Genomic DNA, 12,216 nt, shown 5'->3' on the forward strand with positions numbered 1-12,216 from the left:
ATTTGGCTATTGTTTTAGTTGATCTCTTAAGGTGTTCCTATCACATTCTTTATTGTAGTCTTTGTGTTTTCCATTACTTTAGGCTTATGTTTTATCTTTGGGTAATGTATAATCTTTGATGATTCATGATGTTAACTTATATTATAGGTTTTTTATATTCTTAATTTCCTTTTCATCATAAATAGACCAATACCAATGCCAGTATATGGGTAAAACACTTTTCTATATCCTTTGAATTTTTTTATGTTTCACTTTCTGACAATTTTGTTGATTCTTTATTGCATCACCTAATCTGACTCTCTCTCATTGCAATTGACAATTTCATGGATTTTTGTAATTGCTTATGACAATTCTCTTGTGAATGGGTTTCTTAGAGTTTCCAATAGTGGTTGTGATGCCTAAATCATGAGAGCTTATCATTTATGCGCTGAAGTTTGTTGCGTGGAATCCAGATGATCCATTCAACCTTTATGTTCTTGCATATGGAAAAAACCAAATGACCTTTCGAGAATTCTTCGTCCACTTTTAAGGTTTCCTTTAGTTTGCTCTATAAAGTTCTAGAATCAACCTCTAATTTTACAAGCTATCATGGACTTCTTTCAACCTTCCTTACAAAGATGCACCCGAACATCATTTCAGCTACTTCCCACACTACATCTAGTATTTTGATCTTCCATGCAACTACTTTCTGAAGTGTTGTTTGATGAAACTTGCGTACTTTAGGTTCAATGATGACTATGATGTATGGCTGAGTTTCCAAACATTGGATTACCTTCCATTCTGAAATTGATCACACTTCCTTTTGTTGCACCTCCCATGGTGGTTTCAAGGTTCTGCGACCGTTATATCCAACAATGTCTAGGGTTGATTATACATCCCAAGATCCTATTGAGCCCTCAACCACAATTTTAGATCTCTATAGACAAGAGTTCTAAGATGATGATCTCATAACCATGTTACTCATGACTTGATCTTGATATCAAATTACGTTCGATACAAAGCCAAGCTATAGTTCCCTATGCCATGACATTGATATTTGTTCTAAGGTCGTTTCCAGATATAGGTCGTATAGGTCGTTTGATCTATATGGACGATTGATTATCTTTTAACTCATATTTAAGATGCAATGTGCGCCATATTCTTTTTTGGAAATTATATCAGGTTTGTCGAATCGGATTGCAAAGATCTTTAGCCCTTAAACTAAATCATAACTTTCGTTTGGATGCAGGCGGCTCTCATTTGAATGCATTACCTTTCCATGAAAACCTCTCACGATACCTTAGTGACACATGGTAGATTAGGGCGCCTTCATAGCAAACACAATTACACATCAGTGCATTGGAAATTTTTTGAGTAGATGTCCATTTACATCTTACCGCAATAGCGTTTGGCGAGTTACAATTGTCATGCTGGGCTAGGGTTTCTCATGTTCATAAAATAACCACGAAGTTTTTAACCTCGGTTCTACTACTAACAGAATACCGACTATCTTCCGCCACAACCGAGATCGGCAGATGTCTAGCCAATTAGTGAGCTAGCTTTATGAATAAATGACTAATATGAATAATTTCAAAATAAAAACTATTATGAATGATGTCGATATGTACTTTTGTTAGAATTAAGAGAAACATTAAGTTAATACTGTCCGAAATGATGATTAACATTTTCGTTGTGCAAAGGTAGACATGTCTTCGCTCATTTTGGGCCTTTAAATTATTCGCCAATAACAAAAGAGTTATATGTCCATACTCAAGCTTCAAAAATTAGAAAAAATTTAGAACGAATTGTGATAGGGATAGGGATCGAACTCATTATTGCCATTACAAGCCTGACACTTTCATACGAAGTTGACCATATAACATGAGGTTGACTACATGAATTTTATGAAAGCTTGGTATATACAAGAAACTAGTGAAAACTCTATGGTTAAACTCGTGAGGAGCCGATGAGTTGTTTTTATTTAAAGTTTCAAACTTTTCATGTGAGTCCATCATCATGGAAATTGTTGTTCATCATTAGGGAAATTGTTTCCTATAACATATTTGTAAAATGGTGCCATGGAAAAGATAAACTTGAAGAGTCCTTATCAAACATCAATAACTTTTCCAAACACATTAAATTTATTATTGGAATTGAAAAAGACAACCAAGTTCCCTTCTTAGACATCTTTCTCACTAAAAATAATGGTAAAATTGGCGACCAAGTTTTGAGAAATGAACTAACAATGATAAATATCTTCACGCTAACCCTAGCAACCAGTAAGATATTTGACCCTGAACATTTAAAACATCAACTTAACCATCCTAACAAAGTTTTTGAAAATAATGGATACCAAAAACCACTATCACCCAAGCCATTCAACAATCCTCAATCACATCTAAAAAAATAAAGCCCTTAGATAATCCTAAAGTCGCATTTCCCTATATAAAAGGAACTACCAATAAAATCACAAAACACTATTAGAAATATGATTGAATCTAAAAAAAGAAAGCCCTTAGACAATCCTACAGTCTCACTTCCCTATATAAAAGGAACTACCAATAAAATCGCAAAACACTATTATAAATATGATTGAGTGAATTAAAGACTGGATATATACTAAGCAACAAAAAAGGGTATACTCAATTCCTTGTTCATGTAGGAATGAATACATAGGTGAGACTGGTAGGTCAGTTGGCATAAGATTAAAAGAACACATAACAGATATAACTAGAAATAGAACATAAAAATATGCCCTATTTGAACCCTCATGCTCCTCCTCTCACTAAATCTATGGAAAATGAAAAAATAATTCATTAAAAAAACCACTATTTAAAGAGAAGAATAAAAGAAGCCATTGAAAAAGAAAAGAAAAAAAAAACAAAACAAAACTAACACAATAAACAAAGATCACAGTTTAAAATTAAGTAATACTTGAAAACCCTTTTAAACAAAATAAAATATAATAAACCATAAAATATAAATCATTCTCTAAAATTTAATTAATTTAACTATTACGAATCATTATAAAACATTTTAAACTAATTAATAAAAACTATTATCCAAATACTTTAACCTATTTATCTAAATAATTCCTAAAAATCAAAATTAATTGAATTAAGTTAAATTTAAATACATTTCCTTTTCAAATACTATTTATAATCTCTAATATTCATTCTCAAGCATGTCAAGTTGTGGACAACAATTACGCTGATGATGGACTGACATGGAAAGTCCAAAACATTGAATTAAGAAACAACCCAGAGGGTCTTCCACTGATCATTCAAATCAACCAGAGTATATGTATTTACTTTTTCATATACTTACTTTCCAAGGAACACTAATATTTTGGAAAGGAGGCAAACGAAAATCTTTTCCCGAAAATCCGACTGCAGTGTTTTGAGAAAATGGTAACCAGTCTTAAGTGACAAAAACAACTGGTCCCAATACACGCCTATTGAGCGGGTCGACCTCATGCGATTTTAGAACCGCTAACATTCAAGAAAATGTGTAACTCATGGACTTGTTTTCCACGTGATTTGACTCAGGTAGGTCGAAAACAACCTCCGAGGAAAACGTGGAAAAATAAATCCCAGTAGATTTTTTAAATACATCTCGTTTAAATACATTTGAATGTCGTTGAGTCGGTTCGTTGAGAATATCATCCGGCGAGGAATGGAATTTAGTTCATGAAGATCATGCAGTGCAATACATGTCTGACGTCGAGTGTATTTAGTTCATGAAGATCATGTAGTGCATATATCCACTTACTTACGGAACAAGGTAGCATAGTGTCCGTTTGATTTAGCTATTAATTTAGCTTATATTTTTATGATGAGTTTTGGTCTAGTGTTATTACTTAAAAAAAATATCTTTTAATCATATGAAGAGTATTGTGAGAGGGTTGCATGAATCTTACATAGATGGGAGGGGAAGAAGGTTTATATTAAAATTTTGAATGTTGAAGTAGGGTATTGGTTGGTTGGTTTGTTTATTTATTTTTATTTTTTTTATGGCCCGAAAACTTAATATAATTTAGTTGTCAAATATGTGGTGAAGACAACTATCATTGGTTGTTAAGTGTGTATGCAGGTTGACTTATCATCCTTATTCAAGGAAAACCAATGCAAGTTGACTTATCACCCTTATTTAAGGAACTACCATTGGTTGTTAACGAGTACGTAGGTTGACTTATTACATTTATTAAAGGAAAACCAATGCAAGTTGAATTATCACCTTTATTCAAGGATGTAGGTTGACTTATTACATTTATTAAAGGAAAACCAATGCAAGTTGAATTATCAACTTTATTCAAGGAAAACCACCCGACTTGGAATAACTCAGTAGTGGTTCGTAAGTGGTTCGTAAGGGGGGGAATTTTCATTCTTTCCAGATGTCCCTGTGTCTTGAGTTGTTATCCTATTTCATTACGTCCAAATAAAATGAGCTCTTAACCAAACGAAACAGTTTTAAAGCATTGACATGTTTTATACAACCTTCATCATTTATTTTTCACATACATATTTAAAGAAAAAAATTGATGTTTTGCACATTTCGAAATTTTTAACGTTTTGAAGTGGATATTGCACATTGTTTCTAAAATACACATTTTCACGTCAGGTAAAATTTGTGTTCATTGTTTTGGATTATAATGTGTAATCTTAAATTCAATCCAGCGTACAGGTGTCAAATTGTGCCAAACTATTCTACCAATCCAAAAGTACCATGAGTCAATCCAAAAGTACCATGAGTCAATGATATAATAAGGTATCTCATTGTTTTGGATTATAATGTGTAATCTTAAATTCAATCCAGCATACAAGTGTCAAATTGTGTCAAAATACTCTACTAATCCATAGGTACCGTGAGTGGATGATATAATAATGTATCATACAAGTGTCAAATTGTGTCAAAATATTCTACCAATCCATAGGTACATGAGTGGATGATATAATAAGGTATCATAATGAATTAGACATGTGAGATGGCAGATTTAGAAGAAACTTGAGTACAATAATGCCAAGATCAAATGCGCAAAAGATTGCCTAAACATAATTACACAATAAAATAATAAAAAAATTATATCCATTAATCAAATTTTTAATAAATAAAATTAATATATTTAAAAAAATAAATTATTTCAATTCTATAATGTAAAGATTATGTATTTTAATTTTTTTTGTTAAAAAAAAAACTCAAAGCTGATTGAATAAATTATTTCAGTTTTATAATGTAACGTTTATATGTTTTAATTCATTTTTTTAGTTCATAATAATAATATGACAGATCGATCTCGCTTTTCTTTCATAGTTGGTTTGATTTATTATATAAATGATATTATTTTATCTATCATATAAATTAATTTATAATAATATGACAATTCTCTGAATCATAGTGGCCGTGTTAAGTGGACTGAAACACTTAAAACTTTACGTTCGTTGGTCGCCTGAATCCTGCTTGAAAAAGCAACTCTGGCTCTAGACAATTAAAACAAATTTGTAATGTATTAAACACTCTAATCTGAAAGAGGATTCATTTATCTATGCCATAAAGTAAAATGTTCTCCTTAAGCGCAACTGAGCATCACCTCCTTTAAAATGATGGATGGTATTCAACTTTAACCATGTGTGGATATCCGTTGAAGTGACCAATTAAATATAACTAGGTTTCTATATTTTTATGGGCAATCTATGTTTTCTTATGTCAAGAAGGATTTTGAGTATGGCTAACTATATTGCAATATCATATAGAATTTTAATTTCAATTTCAAACATTAGTCACAGGGTTTTTACGTAGATAAGCGTCCTTCCTATTGGAGTTGGGCACTTTAATCATTTTCTTAATTAATTTTTTTGATGTCCTAAATTGAAAAATGTCAGTATATTCTTGTGGTTGCCACTATATCAATGGATAGAATTCACACCACTAACTTACTTGCATGTCTAAATTACATGTTTAAAGTATACTTAAATTAATTTTTTACAAAGAGTGATTAAAAATTTACCATGCCATTTGTTAATCGCCACCTATTATTATTAAGACAAAGTGGAAAGATTAAAAATGGTTGTGAAACGTATGAATCGCTATCACCATCCATTTCAATTACCTTAGGAACACCAACAGTTTCAATTCCGCCTAGACATCACTCACAGTTTCATTCTCCTATACGAAACGTGGCCAGAGGGATGCAAGACATTGATTTAGCATGGAAATCACTAACAGTTTCAATTTCATATAGCCATCACTTACCGTTTCAATTGGCCTCCTCCATGCAGATAACCCGAAGTGGAGTCTAACGCTCGCTCTTATATTAATCGTCGCTAGTTTGACAATTATTATTGGAATTGTTGAAGGATTACTGGAATGCGAGCGCTGATTACTCTAAAGATTTGAAGGGCTTCTCTCTACTTCTATCTAGTAAAAAAGGTGACAAATATTTCATAGCCTTCCTTTTCTGTACCTACTATTTTTTTAGGTTTTGGCATTGGAGAAACCCTTTCTTAATGATTGCCTTTTTAATTGTTTCCATCCTCTCACAGTTGTTTCTGATAATTTGGTGTAATTGGTGTCTAATTGAATTATTTCCTAAATTTTGATGTTAAATTTCTTTACATGAAGGAAGGAAGGAATGCAAGAGTTTGGGAAATGAAGTAGCTGTGGAGAAGGTGCAGAGAATCAAGTATGATCGAAGGATTCATGATGGATAGACAATAAGAGCCACCATCTCATCTTACAGGTATCTACACATTTTCCTTTTGTGATATTTTTCGAATTTGATTCAAATGAGATGACTAGCTCGTAGAAAAAAGAAAGCAGTCGATTGTGTATAAATTCTCCATGATATGACTAGCCCGTAGAAGAAAGAAGGTTCCGGTATTTTTTTTAAACGCTTTCCCAAAATTTTTAATGGTTTAATAATTTTGTATTTAACTTCCGTGTGCAACAAACAATGACGTTTATAGAAAAGGCCACAATTTCGATTAACTCTATGTTTTTCTATTATGAAGCATGAAAATGAAATAATATATAACCGTTGGATCTTTCAGATCGACAGACACTAATGGTGAAAGAGCATGGAGTTAATTCACGGGGAATGGTTTTGCAACAGTAAAAGTGGTATTTCGGGCGCCCTCAAACCCTTGAGCAGTATTGAAGGGTGACACTCGATGCCACTCATTGAGCAACACATAGCAACAAGGAGGAGAGAGAAAACCACTTTTTGGGCGGTTAATCCTCGAGCTATTGGTCCACTCGAAATCCCTTACAGTTGTTGGATCTTGCATGTGCAAATCAAAATTTGTGGTTGGTTGATTTGGCCAGCGACAACCTTCAGATCGAGCACCAGATCAATGGCCAAGATCTAATTGGAAATCGCATTAGAGTGAGGTCAAGAATATAGAAAGATGGCCTATTTAAATAAGTCAATATATGAGTTTCTGTGTAAAGACAGAGTATGGCAGAGAATAAACCTACATGCAGATTCCAGCCCGAAGATGGGATGATGGCGAGGAGTTGGAGAATGACAGAGTTTGGTTGAGGGTGCTTAACGATGTAGAAGGGGAGGGTTGTTCCGGGAAGAATATTAGACTGTCCAGAGAACAATGTGCTATTTTGGAAGAAAGCTTTAGAAAGAACAGGGTGCTCGAACCTGTAAGTTTCTATACACAGTATTCACTTATAGGTTACTGCTCTATTGTTTGTGTTTCGTCATGCTTTTGGCTGATGTAACTTCTTCTTCTTCCGCAGAAGGAAAAGCATGTGTTGGCCTTGCAGTTGAATCTTTGACATTGACAAGTTGAGGTGTGGTTCCAGAATAGACAATCAAGGTTAGCTCCAGTCCTTTATTGATTCATTGTATTTTTCATGTCGAAATTCATATGGAAAGTTCCATTTTGAAATCAACAGCTACATAATTTGGCCTGTAACTATGAAGAATGACTTGGAAATCAATTGTTGTGCAAATTTATAGTTCGGAAAACTTTTGATCCGATGGAGATCCTATTGTGTTGACAGTTTTATTGACTCATTTCTATGATAGGTTAACTAAATGTTATGAGTTCGTTTCAGGACGAAGCTTAAGAAAACATAAATGGATTGCCAGCTTCTAAAGAGATATAGTGAGGCACTTAAAGACGAGAACATAAAACTTCGCATAGAGCTGGAGAAACTGAAAGCTTTAAAAATGTCACCACCTCTTAGGCCTGCGTCAACCGTTACCATGTGCCCCTCCTATGAAAGAGTTTCAGCGATTGAAAATAGTAGCCACTTGACTTTGGCGAAATCTGGGTCTATGTTTTTAGGCAGCTCTTTCCGGCAATGAATTGTCAGGTATTGATAAGAGTTTCTTTACCCGTAGTCATTGTTTAGCAATGGTGGACACCGTCTCTTTGTCAAATATTTTAGGTTTTTTCTAAAGGTTCACTTTATGAAACATTTAGGGTTTCAATATATTTTTTATTAATTGACTTCGGTTTAGAAAGTGCTCAAGTCTTTGTTAATTTATTGAATGATATGAGGCCTCTTGATAAACCAAGGAACGTATAGCTGTACAGAGTGGGAGTCTATGAAATAAACATTTTATGTAAAATTCAAATGTTTATGTGAGATCATCTCTAACCTTCTTGTGTTTATGAATTTTCTCCTTTTTTATTATCAATCTAAACATGTATAATAATCGTTTTCATTCATTATTATTTTTAATAAAATACGATGACAATTTCTCTATTCATGCTCATAGTAAAAGTAAAAGTCATTGTTATCGCTAAAAACAGTATTTATTGACTAGTCAATGCAAGCATATTAATGCTTACTTAATAACTATCATTAACAAGATTTTTTCTTTCAAGGTTTCATGTTTGAATTATACAACATAGGCAGGACACATGAAAATATCACTATTGTAAAATGATAAATAAAATACCTTTTTAGGTTATTTTATCGTTATTTTAAAAATGTTATAAAATTATAATTTTATTAATCATTGTTAATTTTTTTAAATTTATTAATTTTATTAATCATTGTTTAGTTTGAACAATACAACATATTTCTATTGATTATCTTAAACCTGTTAAAAAAACTTGAAGTTTTTGTAAGCCCGGACCACTCATCTTGAGACACTTACAGTGTGAGTTTTACCCTTTAGTGCCCCTAGTTCCAGCCCTCAAGTCCCAGCACTTATACATGGAGTTTTGTGCTTTTTAAAAATATTTACAGTGTGAGTTTTACCCTTTAGTGCCCCTGGTTCCAACACTAAAGTCCCAACACTTATACATGAAGTTTTGTGTGGTTAAAGGTTTAGCGAAGGTTTTATAAAGGTTAATGAGAGGGTTTTACTCCTGATAGGAAGTATTTGAAAGCAAGGCTTAAATAAAGTATTTTTCCCTTAGGTTTACTAATTCCCAATGGTTTATAATATCAAATTATTGGTTTTCTTCGTTCTTCATCTTTTTAATATTAATAATTCCTTGGGTTTATAATATTAATTCCTTATGTTTAATATTATTCCTATGCATTTGTAATCCCATGGGATTATTAGTCCCTTGCATTTATGATGTCAATCCGTTCGAGTAAAAAAATATTTCAAAAATATATATACACATGCAAAGAGGAGAGGATGATTCAGAGGAGTCATTAGGGATCTTGGAATCCAACTGAAGAATCAGACGAAGCCCTAGAGAGGAAGCGAAGTGAGAATTCCCAGAGGATTGAGGCTGAGAGAGAATTGAGCAGCAGAATAGTGGAAGAAAGAAACCCTGAAGAAAAACAGAAAACATAGAGAAAACACTGAAGAATGAATCAAAGTCAATTAAAAGAGACGAACGAAGAAGTGTGGTTTCAGTATACGGGAACCGTTGGATCTTATAGATCAATGGCATGACGACAAAGAGCGAGAACCATCGATCTCATAGATTGACGGTCATCGCACGGTGAAGGAGCGCAGGAGTTAATGCAGAGAAAAGGCGGGTTTATAACCTTAGGTAGTATTTCAGGCAAGGACTAGATGTTAAGTGGTTTGAGCATTGATCAACCGATTCCATACATATCACGATGCGTAGCAGAGAGTTGGAGTGGGGAAACCGCTTTAGCGGTTGATTAACCCCTGTGTGGGTGGTCAACCCGAAACCAATGTGAATCGTTGGATCCTTCGGGAGAAGATCAACGACAGAGAAGTAATGTGACATACAAAGGAGTGGACCCGATGGTGCTATGTGGTGCAGTTAATAATTTTTGAGATTCGAAATTGCATTATTTCATATCGGATGAGATAGAGGTCTTTGTTAACAAAACCCACAGAGAATTGCGATTGCGATAAGTGAAAAGGTAAATCTCGAAAAGCGTGCCAAGGCCATACCAAGCTGGAAAAGGTGTGGTAAGCGTATATTTCCTTTGTAAATGGTTTATTAAGAAAATAGCATCGATAGAAGGTTTATGCGCTAAATATATATGTAACCAAGGTTTAAAGAGGAAAAGGTTATATATGTGCGGCTAAAGGGTTAGCGAAGGTTTTATAAAGGTTAATGAGAGGGTTTTAGTCCCGATAGGAAGGATTTGAAAGCAAGGCTTTAATAAAGTATTTTTCCCTTGGGTTTATTAATTCCCAATGGTTTATAATATCAAATTATTGGTTTTCTTCGTTCTTCAACTTTTTAATATTAATAATTCCTTGGGTTCATAATCCCTTGAGGTTTTAGTGTTAATCCCTTGGGTTTATTATTCCTTTGGGTTTATTATATCAATCCCTTGGGTTCATTATTCCCTTGGGTTTATATTATAAAATAAACCATGTTTATTTTAGTGTTTGTAGTATTTATATTTGGGTTTACCAATGTTGGGTTTATAATATTAGTCCCATGCTTGAATGTCACATTTTGACAAAGATTGTCTCACCATGAAAATAAAACATGTTTATTTTAGTGTTTGTAATATTTATATTTGGGTTTACGAATATTGGGTTTATAATATTAGTCCCTTGGGCTTAATATTGTTCCCTTGGGTTCATAATCCCTTGGGGTTTTAGTACTGCTCCCTTCGGTTTATTATTCATTTGGGTTTATAATATCAAAATTTGGGTTATTTTATTCCCTTAGGTTTATAATATGAATTGTAGCCAAAGATGGTGAACCATGTGTTAGGATATTCCGACACATAGGATATAGTTAAGTTCAACTTGGTCTAGTATAGAGTTAGGTTAGAGTTAGGTAAAGTGTGTTTCTTTACCATTGTACATTTTGTAACTTACAATCCGACGGTCACGATATGTAGTGATCCGACGGTTCACTCTCACCTCGGTATTACCGACACTTGATCCGCGGCTTGACACCCGATTGGTCCATGAGTTCTATTTAAAGCGCATGGAGGGTCATTGTTTGGGTAATCCGTGCATGAGAGAAGCTTATGTAAATTTACATTCTTTGATTAATAAATTGCCTGTAGTACCCACGTTGGGACAGGCCGTGGACTGTTTCCCTCCTTGCACTTTGAGGGTTTTAACCACGTCAAAAATACTGGTGTATTGATTTAAGATCTGGTTGTGAGCGGTGTCCTTTTGGTGTTCTTTCTCAGGAACTTACCCTGTAAATTCCTACATGGTATCAGAGCTATTTGAGGGTCGCGTCCGTTGGTGATCCAAATCTGAAGCCGGTAGAACTGCATGCGGCTGTCGTTTCCTAGATCTGCTGTTTCTGACTGCTTTCGAGCCGAGAGGACTGCTCTGTTGCGTTCGGAGCATCTGTTCCAGTGAGGAACCCCTTTCGTTTCACGCGAAAAGGTTTCCGGTAGCCCTAGCTGCGTCATTTTTCAGATCGGGAGGTATACAGTGTTTTTTTTTTTGCAGTTTATTGTTATTTTCTCTCTGCTTATTTCGGTTTCGGTTTATTTAGCCCTTTTTTTTTAACCGGATCTATACCTTTCATTTCTGCGTATGCTCTTTGCCCTGCGACTCTGTGCGATCTGGGCAAATCAGAAACAGAAAAGAAGGATTTTTCTCATGCGTATGCTCTTTTCCCTGCACCTTAGTGTGATCTCGGAAAATCAGAAACATTGAGAAAAATATTTAGTTTTTCGGCTAAAGCTAACCTTGAGATTTTTGTTTTTTTAAATTTCTAGTTTTTTGGCTAAAGCTAAATTCGAGCCGCAAGGTTCGTTTTTCTTTGCACATTCGTGTTGGGTTTTGTGTTTTGTGTTTTGTAGGGAAAAAGAGCTTTCTCAAGGCAAGCACGCAAACCAAGGCCCCCCCCC

Source organism: Pinus tabuliformis, chromosome 8, assembly GCF_031772625.1.
Source record: "Pinus tabuliformis cultivar Carrire ecotype Pingquan chromosome 8, CPIR1, whole genome shotgun sequence".
NCBI classification, from domain to species: Eukaryota; Viridiplantae; Streptophyta; class Pinopsida; order Pinales; family Pinaceae; genus Pinus; species Pinus tabuliformis.